This window comes from Somniosus microcephalus, unplaced genomic scaffold, assembly GCF_052327205.1.
Source record: "Somniosus microcephalus isolate GS21.2 unplaced genomic scaffold, FLI_Smic_1.0 unresolved_chr6, whole genome shotgun sequence".
NCBI classification, from domain to species: Eukaryota; Metazoa; Chordata; class Chondrichthyes; order Squaliformes; family Somniosidae; genus Somniosus; species Somniosus microcephalus.
This window is the reverse complement of record NW_028225184.1, coordinates 33,909,204-33,926,079: the sequence shown is the minus strand read 5'-3', so window position 1 is coordinate 33,926,079 and position 16,876 is coordinate 33,909,204. Positions and strand designations below refer to the sequence as shown.

At 46.0% G+C, this 16,876-nt stretch overlaps 1 pseudogene; it reads right to left on the bottom strand.

Moving 5' to 3' along the window:
• Nucleotides 1–367: 367 nt before the first annotated feature.
• The window catches only part of LOC147087186 (uncharacterized), a 65,168-nt pseudogene continuing 48,659 nt past the window's right edge, over nt 368–16,876 (bottom strand).

The window sequence follows — 16,876 nt, the reverse complement described above, 5'->3', positions numbered from 1 at the left end:
AAGAGTTTCCTCCGATTTATCCCATTCTGTTCGTGTGCTCTCCTTAAACGCATCGCCTTTTCATAGTTTAGAAGATAATAGTGGAATATGTAATAACGTTTTGAATTTTAATAACTTGAATTGTATTGTATTAATCAGTGACAGTATGGAGTTTCAGCCTGATACTGCACCACACTTGGTGGTGCTGGATCCAATAATTTATTAATTATTCGGTTGAAAGTGTATGAGAAAATTACCATAAGGTATTTATTTCACGGTGTTTATACACATTCTTGGTTCTGATGAGCTGCTCTTACTGTCAGGGGTTAAATTACTCTCTCTCTGAGCTGATGTGCGTCTGAGCTGAAAACACAGGCTTCCATTTACATCATTTGCTGTCACTGTGAACTTCAGCCTGAAATTAAATAGAATTACATGGAATTTACAGCACAGAGACAAGGCCATTCGACCCCAACAGGTCTATGCCGTTGTTTATACTCCACACCAGCCTCCCCCACTCTATTTCAATTCTAATTCAGCTGACACTTTCAGCATATCCCCCTATTCCTATCTCCCGTATGCTCCCAACTAGGTTCACGTTAAATGCTTCTGTTATTAGCCATAACTACACAATGTGGTACAGTGTTTCATTTTCTGACCATTCACTGAGTGAAGAAGTGTATCTTAATTTCTTTAAATTCCCAGCATCGAAGCTCTGACCACGCTCAATCAGCTCCGATGGACGGGTCACATTGTCCGCATGCCCGGTACGAGACTCCCAAAACAAGCGCCCTACTAGGAGCTCTGGCACGGCAAGAGAGCCCCAGGTGGGCAGAGGAAATGCTTCAAGGACACCCGCAAAGCCTCTTTGAAAAAGTGTAACATCCCCACCAACACCTGGGAATCCCTGGCCCTAGACCGCACAAAGTGGAGGAGAAGCATCCGGGAAGGCACCGAACACCTCGAGTCTCTTCGCCGGGAGCAAGCAGAAGCCAAGCGCAGGCAGAGCAAGGAGTGCACTTCAACCAAAGCAATCCCCCCACCCACCCATTCAACCACCGTCTTCCCTACCTGTTGCAGAAACGGTAGGTAACGCATTGGGCTCATTAGTCACCAGCGAACTCATTTTTAATGTGGAAGCCAGTCATCCTCGGTTCTAAGGGACTGCCTAAGAAGAAGAAGATATTTGTGGAATGCAGAACCAGGGGGTAGAATCGAATAAGACCGTTTATTGACAGCTTAGGAGATGATCAGTAATATTATATATCTTTCTGTATTTGAAGTAACTAAAATTTAATTATATTAATAAATGTATATATGAAGAAACTATGTGCTACTGCGTCTAATATGTGGGTCTTTTATTAGGTTGAAAGCGTATCAGAAAGATTGCCACATTATATATTCATTCAATTTGTTTTAGCACAGTCTTGGTTCTCCTGCACTGTTCTTACTGTCAGGGGTTAAATTCCTCTTTGGACGAGGTGAAGCGCTTTTGATCTGAAACCACAGGCTTCCTTTGCAAGCATTTGCTCTCACAGTTCAATTAAGACTGAAATATATTATATGCTTTACTTATTGGTATTTAATTTTTCTTCCTTCATCCATCCAGATTACTCATCAGAGTGATATTTGTGCCAGGGTTAACATTTTGGTAACAGCACCAGTGTCAACTGAGTTCAAACACCATTCGGTTCTAATTATATAGAATCCATTTCCTCCTTCAGTATGCTTCAGTTGCCGTATCACTGACATTTAGATCTGCACAGTGGGTGGAGAATAATTCCCTTCAAAAAGTAGTGCAGCAGATGCACGTTGTGCCCAGTTTATACACCTTAAGCTCCAATTAACCCCTTCACATAATTGTCTATGTCAACCGCCATGGCCCTGATTCAGCTTCGCATGTGCAATTTAATAATTTAGGTAATACTGCCTGCCCTCCTTATTCCTCCCAAATGCATCACTTTTAACATCTTTGCATTAAATATCATCCTTTTGGAAATCCCCTTCTCTTACCGTTATCTATATGTCCACAAATATCTACCGACTTTTATGTTAATAGTTGGTCTCTATTTCCTTTCCAAGGCAGGTATATCCTTCCTTAGATAAGGAGACCATAACTGTGCACAGTACTCCGGGTGTGATCTCAGCAAGGCCCTGTACAATTGTAACAAGACTTACTTACTATTATACTCAAATCCCCTTGCAATGAAGGCCAACATGCCGTTTGCATTCCTTATTGCTTGCTGTACCTACATGCGAGATTTCTGTGTTTCTTGCACGAGGACACATAGTTCTCTCTGAGCACCAACATTAGAACGTTTCTCACCATTTAAAAAACAATCTGTTTTTCTATTCTTCCTGCCAAAGTGAATAACCTCACATTGCCATGCATATATTCCATCTGCCACCTTACTGGCAACTCACTTACTCTATCTATATCCCTTTGCAGACACTTAATGTTCTCCTCACAGCTTACTGTCCACCGAGCTTTGTATCATCAGCAAACTTAGATACAATACCCTCGATCCCTTCATCTAGGTCAATAATATAGATTGTAAATAGCTGAGGCACCAACAACGATCCTAGCGGCACACCATTGGTTACAGCCTGCTAAACTGAATAAATCCGTTAATCCCTACTCTCTGTTTTCTGTCCGTTGACCAATCATCTATCCATGCAACTGTAATTATCCCCAACCCCATGAGCCCTAATCTTGTGTAATAAACTTTTATATGGCACCTTATCGAATGTTTTATTGAAACCCATATATTCTACATGCCTTGGTTCCCCTTTTTCCACCCTGCTTGTTACCTCCTCAAAATGTTAAATAAATTTGTCAAGCACGGTTTCTCTTTCATAAAACCATATTGACTCTGCCTAATCATGTTTAGATTTTCTAAGCGCCCTTATACCGCCTCCTTAACAATGGATTCCAGCAATTTCCCAGCGACTGATGTCAGGCTAACTGTTTTGTATTTCACTCTTTTTATCTCCTTCCTTTATCTAATAGCGGTGTTTCATTTGCGACCTTCCAATCCACTGGAATCATTGTAGAATCTGGGGAATTTTGGAAGATCAAAACCAAAGCATCCACTATCTAGAATAAGATTGGTGAAGTCAAGCGTAGGTCCTTTGCAGTCAGAATAAGGGGAATTATATTGGAGAATAAAGATATGGCAGAACAATTAAATACATACTTTGTTTCTGTCTTCACAAAGGAGGACACAAATAACCTCCCGGAGATGTCGGGGAACATAGGTTCTAATGAGAGGGAGGAATTGAATGAAAGTAGTATTTGCAGGGAAATGTTGTTAAGGAAATTGACGGGATTGAAGGCCGATCAATCCCCATGGCCTGATAATCAACATGCTAGGGTACTTAAGGAAGAGGCCTTAGAAATAGTAGATGCATTGCTGAAATTCCATAAACTCCAGAACAGTTCCCATGAATTGGAGGATAGCTAATGTAACCACACTATTTAAAAGTGGTGGTAGAGAGAAAACGGGTAATTATAGACTGATAAGCCTGACATCGGTAGTGGGGAAAATGCTGGAGTCCATTATAAAAGATGTAATACCAGAGCACTTGGAAAACAGTGACAGGATCTGACAAAGTCAACATGGATTTACAAAAGGTAAATCATGCTTTACTAAGCTACTGGAATTTTCTGAGGATGCAACTGGTAGAATAGATAACGAAGAACCAGTGGATGTGGTATAGTTGGACTTTGAGAAGAATTTAATAAGGTCCCACATAAGAGATTATCGGGCAAAGTTAAAGCACAGGGGATGGTGTGTAAGGTACTGTCTTGGATAGAGAACTGGTTGGCAGACTGGAAGCAAAGTGTTGGACAAAAGGGTATTTTTCTAAGTGGCAGGCAATGACTAGGGTGGTACCGCAGGGATCGGTGCTAGGACCCCAGCTATTCACAATATATAGAAATCATGTAGATGAGGGAACTAGATGTAATATCTCCAAGTTTGCAGATGTCACAAAGCTGGATGGGCGTCTATGCTCTGAGGAGGATGCAGAGAAACTCCAGTATGATTTGGGCAGGTTGGCTGATTTTGCAGATGCATGGCAAATGCGGAATATTTTGGATAAATGCGAGGTTATCCACTTCGGATGCAAAAACAGGAAGATAGATTGTTATCAGAATGGCAATAGATTGGGGAAAGGAGAAGTGCAAGGAGACCTGGGCGTCCTTGTGCACCAGTCGCTAAAGGTAAGCATTCATGTGCAGGCGGTTAAGAAGGCAAATGGTATGTCGGCCTTCATAGCGAGAGGATTCGAGTACAGGAGCAGGGATGACTTGCTGCAGTTGCACAGGTCATTGGTGAGACCACACCTTGAGTATTGTCTGCAGTTTTGGTCGCCTTATCTTAGGAAGGATGTTCTTGCCATGGAGAGAGTGCAGCGAAGTTTCACCAGAATGATACCTGGGATGGCAGGAATGACTTATGAGGAGAGATTGGGTCGATTGGGCTTCTATTCGCTGGAGTTTAGAAGAATGAGAGGGGGAATCAATGAAATTTATAAAATTTTAACAGGACTAGACAGACTAAATCCGGGAACGATGTTCCGGCTGGTGTCAGAGTCCAGATCCAATGGTCACAGTCTAAGCATAAGGGGTAAGCCATTTAGGACTGAGATGAGGAGGAATTTCTTCACCCAGAGATTGGCGAACCTGTGGAGTTCTCCACCACAGTAGGCAGTGGAGGCCAATTCATTAAATATGTTCCAGAAGGAGTTAGATATATTTCTTAAGGCTAAAGGGATCAAGGGATATGGGGAGAAAGCAGGGACAGGGGACTGAGTTGGATGATCAGCCATGGTCTCATTAAATGGCGGAGCGTGCTCGAGGGACCGAATGGCCTGCTCCTGCTCCTTTCTTCTATGTTTCTAGTTCTTTCTCTCCTGCCACCGATTTTAGAATGCCAGGGTATAGACCGTGAGGTCCAGGGTATTTGTTGGCTTTTAGTCCCATTAATTTATCTAGTACATTTTCTCTACTTTTATTATTTACGTTAAGTTCCTCGCCCTAATTAGACCCGTGGTTCCCCACCATTTTTATTATGAGGTTTGTGCCTTTGACTATTTTAGACATATACAAAATATTTGTTCAACGTTTTTGCCAAACATATATTTTGTATCTGTCACATCCTCAAAGAATTATATCTGGTTTGACAAGTATGTTCTTACTTTCTGAAAAATGTGTTTGCTGCTTCTGATTATTTTAATTTCAGCTACATTTGTAGTGATTTCATCTTGAATTAAAGTTTCAGAACATTCCTCTGGCACAGATTTGACCTCCGTGGCTTTAAAAACAGAAAATGCTTGAGATACTCAGCAGGACCGTCAGCAGCTGTGAAGAGAGAAATAGAGTTAACATCTCAGGTGTATCACCTTTCGTCAGTTCTGGAAAAAAGCAGTAAATGGAACCTAGCAAGTGTAGGGGCTGAGAAATGGTGGAGGGCACGAAAGGACAAAAGGGAAGGCCAGTGACAGCTGGAAGGCAAGAGCGGTTAAGAGACATTAAGAGATATTCAAGGCAAAAGGACATGTTAATGGGACAGGTTAAGAAACAAAGAATGGCTCCAGATTAACTGTAAATTGCGTTGGCAGAATGAAAGGCAGCGGCCTTGGGGAAGAGAAGAACAGTAAGTGTGGATAAAAAATATATATATGATAGGGGCCGAGGTTATGAGCTGAAATTGTTGAAATTTATGTTGAGTCCAGAAGGATGTAAAATGCCTAACCGTGTGTTGTATTGGCCACTCCTCAGTTCTACAGCATACACCATCTCTGTATAGGGCTCTGAAATATATTTACTACTGCACTGTTTTCCCCGATATCTCCCAGGATTCATCAATGGCTCTCGTTACTTTGCCCTCCTTCCAGCTTAACTAACTGATTTAAAACTTCCCTTTTATTTATTCTAACTCTTCTGATCTTACTTTTAACCTGTTCATGATTTACCCACTGCCCATTATGCTTCTGCTCTGTAAACACTTGAATGTAGAAATTGCTAAGCACCCATAGCAATGTCCTATGCTGACTTACAATCCTCTCCTCCCAGTCTACCACCTCACGATGCTAAATTCCTTTTAACTGATTCACTTGTACAATAAGGTTCTGTTCTTCTACCGTTTAAAAATGCTATCCTCCCACTCCCTCCTTGCTTTACTTATCATTTTTAATTACCATTCTCCTTATTTTCTCATATTCACTCTTAGATATTTTAAAATTATTCTTGGCGACTAAATATGGATCATTCTTCAATTTTATTTTGATTCTAATCTCTTATTGAGCGACATGATTCTGAACGATAAAGTACTCATTTCCAATTGTATATCTTTATTCTGCAACTTTACAATAGGCTTTTGAAAAATGTCCTATTGATTATATTTATCCCAGTCTACCAATGTCTCTTTCCATCCCACCTTGCCGAGCGCAGTCTTCCTCTTTCTAAAACGTGGCACATTCCAATCTAGTGCCCCAATATCTCTCCATCCTGTGTTCGCTCACTAATGGACTTTATAAATTATAATATAATGGTCATCACCTCTGAGGTGCTCTCCCACAAATGAATCATCTCCCTGATCTATATTATTACTTGTACCTATGCCTAACAATGACTCCCCACTAATAAGGCACCAATATATTGCTTGAGGAAAGAAAACCCCTCACATTTGATGAAGTCCATTATTTGTACTCTATTTTTAATCCCTGTTCTGATAGATTATTCGGTAATTATGACCTCCCAGAACAACAATTTATTCTGACTTATCCCTGATCTGTCGATTTGCTTCATACTTGGGAGCCATTACTATTACCCCAGTAATTTAACAATCCCTTTGTTATCTTTAACCTCTGAACATACTGATTCTGTTTCAGTCATTGTTTTGTGTAAATTAGTCCGCTGTACAGCAGCTTTTCCCTCATTCGCATTGCGACCTATTCTTCTGTATTCTGTACCTCTTCAATAGAATATAACGTGATGTGTTTATATTCCCCCCTTGGCCAGTTCATAGGCATGCTTTGTTACTGATATTACATCAATATCTTCCAGTGATATAATTGTTTGTAATTCCCCAAATGTATTATCCACACAGAGTAAAATAAGACATACAATTTAGAATGTTGTCCATATTTAACGCAATTACCTTTCCCTTGACTCCTTTGTCAAAGTTACATTTTGTTCATGTTTCTCAGTCTTTTCCCTGGTTATATCTCGTGATTAAGCTACTGTGAAGCGCGTTGCACCATTTATCTACAGTGAAGGTGCCAAATGAATGCCAGGTCTTTCTGTTGCTCTTGCATTTACACTGAGGTTGATGAGAATGCAGAATTCTCTAGCACGTGTCATTCTCGAATCTGAGTCCATAAAAAAGTTACAAATGAAATTGGGCACTGCCTCGAGAAGGTGAAATGTAAAAGCTGATGGGAAGTGAGCAGGGGAGCGGAATTACACCAGCGGAATAATACTGTGCATAATTGTTGGACAGAATGACATGTTTCTGCACTGCCGAATCAGAAATATTTCCACAATGTTTTTTCATTCAATATGTTTAATCACATTCTCAGTTCTGATGCACTGTTCTGACTGTCAGCGTTCGCTTCCTGTTGTTCTGAGATGAAAACGCTTTTCCCTGAAACCACAGGTTTCCATTGGAAACTTTAGGCGTCATGACTAAATTCAGCCTGAAATATTTTCCGATATCTTGCCTATAGCTATTTAATTGTACTTCCTGCCTCCATACCGATGAAAGGCGAATTGTGATATGTGTGATAGTCCCGCTTTTCAGTAGATTGACTGAGAATTTTTAATTAATTATTTAGATCAAACTTCCTCATTCAGTATACAAGAGTTCATCCTGTCACTGAGATATAACTGAGCACAATGGGTGGATACTGCTTTCCTTCAATGAACACAATGCTTCAGATACCCGTTGAGTTCATCATGTCACTGAGATATAACTTAGCACAATGTGTTTAAACTGCTGTCCTTCAATAATCGCAGTGCTTCAGATACCTGTTGAGTTCACCATGTCACTGAGATATGGCTCAGTGCAATGGGTGGAAACTGCGGTCCGTCAATAAAGCCAGTGCTTGAGCTGCCCATTGAGCTCTGCAGTTATCTATTAGTATCCAACTTTTCAGTCTCGATTCCCAACTTTAATACTTCCATCCATTCCAGAATGGAGCTCCGAATAATGAATTGCAATTGAGGTTCATTGTGTGGCCGCATTAGGAGATCTGTAAAGATGCTCAATATTTACACACACACTCCACCCAGCTGCTTTCCTCTTCTTTCAGTGACGGTTTCTTCGCCACAAATTGAAGGCATTGTCGATTTTGAGTAACTTTTCAGGCTGGTTTGTATTAGGCACAAGGACATATTTTGACACTTGTCAAGAATTATTGGAAATAACTTCTACACATAAATTATTCAGTTATACTGGGGTAATCCAGAACAAGGGTGCATCATATTATTAATTAACCTAGAACATTTACGAGTGAATTTAGGAAGTACTTTTTCAAGCACCGAGTTGTGGAAATCTGGAGTAGTCTCAGATAAGGCTGCGGATGATGGGTCACTGATGTTTGAAGACTGAGAGCTTTAGATCTTTTTATATAATGTTATCAATGGTTAGGCTGGAAGTACACAAGAGTTGAGGTACAGATCAGCCATGATATAACTGAACTGCAGAACACACTCGAGGTGCTGAATGGCCCATTCGTCTTTCGTTGGGCAGATATTCGCATTACATTTTCACGGGAGCATGAAGTAACGACAAATATAGTTCATCAAAGTGACTGGAGACACGTGACATTCAGTAAACCGGAACAGCAGCTGCTCTTCCAGTTCTGTTTTCACTGTTTAAACTTAACTTATGGTTTGCGAACTCACTGTTAACACGTGGACCACTGGAGTCAGCAGATATTCTATAGATAAAGCTGAATCTATTGCATTCGAATTCAGGATATATGACGCACTCTTTAATCCATCTTTCTTAACAGTTGTGTTCAAGCCAGGCACAGCGCTGGTGGTTCTTCTACGGACACATAGACGGCTGAGATTTCCCCCTGAATGTTTTATTTTCATTTAATCTGTACTCCTCCTCTGTTTTTTGGAACAACAATGTTTCATTCTACCTCATATTTATGACTCAAAGACTCTCTCAGATGTTCCTCTGCTCTCTGTTCATTTCCAGGACTAGTCTTTCCTAAATTGTCATTGATTATGGAACCCGAATTCCTTCTGTATTCATTCGGCTGTGCATAAAAGAGTCCATTATACTTCTATCTTCCAATTTTTGATTGATCTGTTTACCTTCACTCCTGTTGGGCTGCTCTTTCATGTCTCCTCCCGTTCCTTTGCCAAAGTCAGGACACCTGCCATCTCTCCACGTTCGGGTACATAACTCTGTTAATCTATGCCACAATCAGCCACAATTGCTTTGAATTTCTACTCTGATGACGCTGTTCCAGGCTTGAATATGGCTTGAATAAGCCAAGGACGATCATTGTGCCTCGTTCGGCATTCTCGACAGGGCCTATGGACGTATCCATCGCTGCAGCCTGCTGAACACCATCCAAAACTACCCCAACCAACTCTCCCGCCGACCTTCCTGTCTAGTGTGCACTGCAGTATCGAACCACGCCAATATTATTCCTGCCCCTCAAAGGTCACCCACATTAGACTACTGGCCTCTTTTGGAAGATCATCAACCTATGTCACCTGCTGCTTTTCCCGCCATAATGTCCATTCATTCTCACATAAATCCTTTCACATCTAGCACCAAAGTGTGTGTGAATGTAATCTTATCATGGCTTTGACGGATCTTTTCTCAGTTATGGTGATAACTTGCCCCTCAGTGAAACGACCTGCCTGGATATTCTTTTCATTATTTGGTCCTCTCACAGCAGTGGCATTGCGGCCATCATCAGAGAATCACAGTTTCATATGTTCTCAAACTCATCTGGCACCATCCCAACTGAGGAGCTCACCCTGTACCATCTCTTTCGAATCTTATGTTTTCTAATTTACAACCGCAGTCCAAAGCAACACTCTGAGTTTCTCTTCGGGAGATGTCCACTCACATTCTACCTTAGCCTAATCAGTTACAGACTCCTCATCTTCTGTGATTTCACTCTCCATCTCAGCTCATTGTTATCCGTCTGCTCTGAGCTCACTGCCCTACTATTCTTCCTTTAGCCCCTGCCATTATTCACGAACATACTTTTGACTTTGTCATGTCACATAGTTTGTAAATTCATTGAGCTAAATTCAGAAGCTTTGATCTGTACATTAGTGAGTGCACTTCAGAGGTTTGCTTTGAATCACTTTGTCATTAATTTTCCTCTAGTGCGCATGACTTTTGATTGTTTGATGCTGACATCAAGATGCTGAAGTATGAAACGATCTGTCGCCAGAACTTGAGTTTCTGACCATGTTGAGAGAGAAGGTTCTAACTAATGACAAATTATTGATGCGGTTGCTCTGTGTTCATTGTCCATTCTAGGCTCTTCATCTGAGGTTATGGTATGAAATTAAAATGTTCCCATGTTGGAACTTGCTAAGTTCCAATCCTTATTTTATTGTGGTGCTGTTCATTTAATTGTGGGGCCACATCACTTCCTCTTAACCTCTGTTTCTGCTTTCATTCTCTGAACGCTTCCAGGTATGATCTTCTGGGAGGCGTCGCAAGAGACTCAGTCACCGTTCCTGACAGCTGTCAGGCCTCAAAGTAGCTCTCTCTAGAACATGGACACAGCCGCCTTGTTACTGATGTTAGGTGAGTCACGAAACAATTTTATACCTAAATTATTGCATTCCAGTTCTGTGAAGTAACTGCATGGGCAAATGTAAGTGGTAGAGCGGGACTGAGCCCGGCGGTGTCCGGTGTCCAGTAGCTCAGTGAATGAAAGTAACTCCTTGTTTGGAGTGAAGCACATTAGATTGGAAAGCTTTCGGAGCAGATACTTGTTTCTGCAGAATTCTCAGTTGAGAGAATGCTCCTGTTGCCAGTTTTCGGAAGAGTTGAGTGATTTGGGGTGGAGAGAGAAGTAGAGAGAGTGCCTGGTGCTGATCATTACCGCGTGTCTCCTTTATAAAGTGTTGATTAGTGGATGTCCGCTGAGGACACTGTCAGGGTCCATGTTTACACCTTCTGCAATCAGACTGTTCACGGACACACAGCGGCTGAGCTCAGGCATGGAAAGTGTCCGCTCCACCCAAGGGCAAAATAGAAATTCGCTGCCCTTACAATCGCATTCCAGGGTGAGTCACCTAGTTTATAAAATAAAGGGGCAGGATTAGACTAATTGAAATGAAACGGTTATATTTGTGTCTGATAATTCACAATATCAGCTGATTAGGTTTGAGGTTTCACAAAGATGTTCACTTGAAATAATGTTATTCTGCCGGTTCTGTAAAGCCTGGTAATTTGCTGACCAGAACAGGGTTGTTTTCAATGGGAAAGGCAAAGCCTTTCCGGCTGACGCAAGCACAACGGGCCGAATGATCTGTGCCTGTGCTGGACGCTTATCTGATTCTATGATTCAGGAGATTTGGAGAGGGAATAAACAATAAAAAATATTAACAGTCAGTGGATTATCCAGAAAATATATGTTCAGCTCCTCCGTTGGTGCTGAGACACTGTTCTTTCTGTGAGCAGATCAGTTCCTCTTCATTTGAACTAAAGCTCCTTCAATTTTAAACCACTGCCTTCCGTTATGACAACTAACTGCTGTTACTGTTCTCTGCAGCACAGACCATTTTCCCTTTGTTTGCTTATTTTTCATTCTCTTTGACATCTTGCACCTCCATTTAAGGCACTTTGAGGTATTTATGAGCGTGTATGTATTGTCTGTAAAACTAAAATTTTCTGGTGAATAATTTAGGCTGTTTTCAGATCTATGAATTTATTTAAAGTCCCCTTCCTCATTCAGTCTGCTAGAGCTGAGCATCTCACTGAGAGATAGATCTGCACAGTGGGCAGAGACCAACGTCCTTCAACAAACACTATGCTACAGCTGCCTTTTGTGCTCAAAATTTATCTCTTAATCTCCATCATGTTCAATCTCAATTCCCACCGTTAATGCCTCCAGCCATTCCATAATGGATCTACGTCACTTGCATTGCCACCCTGTTCCGTGGTATGTTTGCATGTGGAGATTTGTAAAGATGCTCAGTGTTTGCACACATACTCCACCCAATTGCTTTCCTTTAGCTTTTACTGATAGTTTCACTCAGTCACATAATGGACCGTTTGTGTATTTGATCATCATTTAAAGCTGCTTTGTTTCATTAGGCCCAAGGTACAGCTTTATCCTAGCCTTGGGTTATTGGAATTGTTTACAAACGCTCATCTCAATTGACCTTATTTAGTTAGAATCATAGAATCTTACAGTGCAGAATGAGGTATTCGGCCTGTCCTCCATGTGTCGGCTCTTTGAAAGATCTGTCCAAATTAGTCCCAGCCTGGACCATTTTACCCATAACCATGCAAATTAGTGCTCTTCATGTATATGTCCAATGGCCTTCGGAAAGATCCTATGTAACCTGATTCCACCATTGCTTCAGGTGGTGCTTTCCAGATATTACCAACATCCCGTGTCAAATAATTTCCTGTCATTTCCCCTCTCTGCGATTTTCAGATTAATTTTATATCTGTGACCTTTGGTTGCCGACCCACTTTTAAGGGGAACAAGTTTGTCGCTATTTGCTCTATCAAAGCACCACATTATTGCGAGTACCTCTATCTGCTCTCCCATTGCCATGTTCTGTTATAAGGTGAACAAGTTCAGCCTCTCCAATTGAGGTCCCTCATCCCTAGTATCATGCTGGAAACCTTCTCCCTACCCTCCAAAGAACTTGACATCGTTCATAAAGTTCGGTGCTTAGAATTGTACACAATGCTCCAGCTGAGGCCTAAACAGTGATCTGTAAATGTTTAGCATGACGTTATTGTTGTTGTATTCAATGGCTCTTTTTTGAAAGCCAATTATCCCATACACGTTCTATGCTGCTTTATTTACTTGCCGTGCCAGCTTCAATGCTTTGTGAGTGTGTTCTCTTTGAGCTTTTACCCCTTGAAGATATTGTGACTTACATTATGCGGCCTCTCCATGGCTTTTCTCCCGAAGTGCTTCACTGCACAGTTAGCCGCAGTAAATTGAATCTGTCATATGTTTTTCCATTTCAACACTCTGACTATATGCGCCTGCAGTCTGCTGCTATCCTGCTCACAATTTACAACTTTGCCAAATTTAGCATGAAACGCAAAATTCGAAATTTTATCCCTTAATCATAGGTCCAGCTCATTTCTACATAACCCGAAAATCAATGGTCTTAACACCGACTCCTGGGGTAAACCACTGCGTACTTCCACATGGTCAGAACAACACCTGTTCACCACTACTCTCTGCCTCTTATCCCTTAGCCATTTAAGAACACTATTCACCACCGTCCCTTTAATACCACGTGTTTCTACATCTCTAGTGAATCTGTTATGTGATATATTATTGAAATTCGTGATATACACAACAGCTACTGCAATACCTTCTCCAACCCTCATTCCCACTTCATCAAATAACTCAATCAGGGCAATCAAGCAATATTATCCCTGAACAATATACATTAATAAGGGACAAATGGCTCTCCCTTACTAAACCATGTTTCTCTAAATGAGAATTAATGTTGTCAATGACTGTGGTTTCCAGTAGCTGTCCCACTGCTGAACGTAGACTGATTAGCCTGTAGTTACCAGGTTCATCGGTCTCCCCGTTTTTGAACAGTCACTGACATTTGCAATCATTCAGTCCTCTGGAAACACTCACATTTCCAAGGAGGGTCGCAAGACGGTGGTCAGAACTTCTGCCATCTCACCATAGATTCACCAAGCACTGTAGGATGCATCCCTTGTGTACCAGAAAACTTGTTACCTTTGAATGATTCCAACACATTTATCACCACTTTTCTACCTATATTTATCCTATCCAATATATATACTTCCCATCTTCTACTGCTATTTCTTCCTCTTTTGTGAATACAAATGCAAAATACTCATTCCGCACCTCAATTATAGCATCAGCCTCCACAAGAATATTGACCTTTTTACTCTGATCGGCCCCACCATTCCTTTAACTGAACTTTGAGGTTTTATATATGGAAGGTTGTTGTATTTCTGTTAATGTTACCCGCCAATCTGTTTTCATAATCTCTCTTTGCCCTTCTTATATCGTTTTTCAATTGCCACATGCACTCTCTGGATTTTACGTGGTGTTCTGCTGTATTTGTGCACCCTCCCCCTGCCCCGGCCCTCCACCGACCCTCCCCCAACCTTCCAACGACTCCCGCCAGAACGCGGACCTGACCAACCCCCGAACCTCCCCCGGCCCTCCCCCGACCCTCACCTGACCCTCCCCTGATACCGCCCCTCCCCTTCCCCCGGCCCCGAACCACCCCCGATCCGAAAGCCCTCCCCCACCCCTGCACCCGGTCCTCCACTGGCCCTCCACAGACCCAGCCCCCGCCCGACCTAAACCCACCCCCGGCCCACCCCCGGCCTTTCCCCGACCATCCCCCGACCCGGCCCCGACCCTCCCTCGACCTCGACCCTCCCCCTACTCTCCCTCGACCACGACCGACCCCAACACAGGCCCTTCCCCAGTCTTCCCCTGGCCCCGTCCCTCAACCGGCTCTCCCCCGCCCTCGAGCCCGCCCATCCCCCGAACATCCCTCGAACCCGACCCTCCCCGACCCTCCCTCGAACCCGACCCTACCTCGACCCCGTCGCTCCCCCTCCCCCCGACCCCGGCCCTCCCCTGGCCCTGGCCCTCCCCCGACACTCCCCTGGCTCTGACCCACTCCGACACTCAACCGGCCCTCCCCTGGCCCTCCCCCGATCCTCCCCCAGCCCTCCCCCGACCCTCACCCGAGATTTCCCCGACACCGGCCCACCCTGCCCCCAACCCCGGCTCTCTGCCGACCCTACCCCGACCCCGCCCCGACCCTCCCCCTCCCCCTCCCCCGATCCTCCTTCTCCCCGAACCGCGACACTACCCCGACCCTCTCTCGACCCCTACCCTCCCCTGACCCTACCCCGGCCCGCCCCCGGCCCTCCCCCGACACTCCCTCGACCCCTCCCCTCCCTGGACACCCCCCCGGCAATCCCCTGACCCTCCCCCAACCCGCCCCCGACCCCGACCATCCCCTGGCTCTCTCTCGACCCCGACACTCACTCGAACCTCCCTCGACCGGACCCTCCCCTGAAACTCCCAACCCCGAACCTCCCCTGACCATCCATCGACACCGACCCTCCCCCGACACCGGCCCTCCCCCGACCCCGGCCTTCCCTCGACCCTGGCCCTCCCCCAACTTTGGCCCACCTCGACACTCCCCCGACCCCAGCCCTCCCCCGGCTCTCCCCCAGCCCTGCCCCGGCCCTCCCCCGGCCCCCAACCTCACCCGGCTCGGCCCTCCACCGGCACTCCCCGACCATCCCTCGACCCAGTCCCTCCCCCAGCCCGCCCCGACCCCCGGCCGTGAACCTCCCCCGGCCCTTCCCCTCACCTGGCCCCGGCCCTACCCCGGCCCAATCCTCCCCCAGCCCTGGCCCTCCCACGACCCCGGCACTCCCCCACCCACTGCCACGGACCTCTGCTGACCCGGCCCCAAACCTCACCCGACCCCGGCCCTGACCCTCTTACGACCTTCCCAATCCCCCGACTCTCCTCCGGCCCCGACCCTCCCCCGACCCTCCCCCGGCCTTTCACAGCTTTCCCCCATCTCTCCCTCAACCAGGACCCTCCCCCAACCCTCCCCCGACACTCCACCGACCACGGCCCCGACCCTCCCCTGGCCCTCCTGTGACCCTGGCCCCGGCCCTCCCCCGAACCCGTCCGCTGCCCTCCACCGGCCCTCCCCTGACTCTCCGCCGACCCTCCCACGAAACTGGCCCCGACCCTCCCCCGAACACGGCCTTGACACTCCCCAAACCCCGGCCTTCCCCCGGACATCCCCGACCCTCCACCGACCACAGCCCTCCTCCGACCCTCCCTCGACCCCGGCCCTCCTCCACGCCACTTCGACCTCGACCCTCCCCCGGCCATCTCCCGAACCTCCCCCGACACTCCTAGAAACCTCGACCGACCCCGACCCTGCCTCGACCCCGACCCTCCCCTGACACTCCACCAACCCGGCTCTGACCCTCGCACGGCTCTCCATTGATCCCGACATTTCTTCGACCCTCCCTCGACCTGCCCATCCCCCAAACCTCCCTCGAAACTGACCCTCTCCCGACCCTTTCTCGACCCCGACACTCCCTCGAGCCCGACCCTCCCCTGAACTTCCCTCGAACCCAACTTTCCCCGGACCCACCCCCGGCCCTCCCCCGACCCTGCCCCAACCCGCACCCAACACCGATCATCCCCCGGCTATCCCTCCACCCCAACACTCCCTCAAATCTTCCTTGACCCGTCCCTCCCCCGAAACTCCCAACCCCGACCGTCACCCGACCCCGGCCCTGAACCTCCCCCGACTCTCCCCCGACCCTCCCTCGAACCCGAAACTGACCTGACCCTCCCCTGATCCTCCATCAACCCCGACCCTCCCCCGACCCCGGCCCTCCCCCGATACTCCCTCGACCCTGGCCCTCTCCCACCCTCCCCCGACCCCGGCACTCCCCGATACTCCCTCGACCTCGGCCCTCCCCCGGCACCAGCCCTCCCTCGGCCCCGGCCCTCCCCAGGCTCTCCCCCGACCCTACCCCAAACCCGGCCATCCTGCGACCCTCCCTCGACCCCAGCCCTCCCCCAACCCTGGCCCTCACCATGCCCTCCCCGACCCTCCCCCGACCCCAGCCCTCCTCTGACACTCTCTCGACTC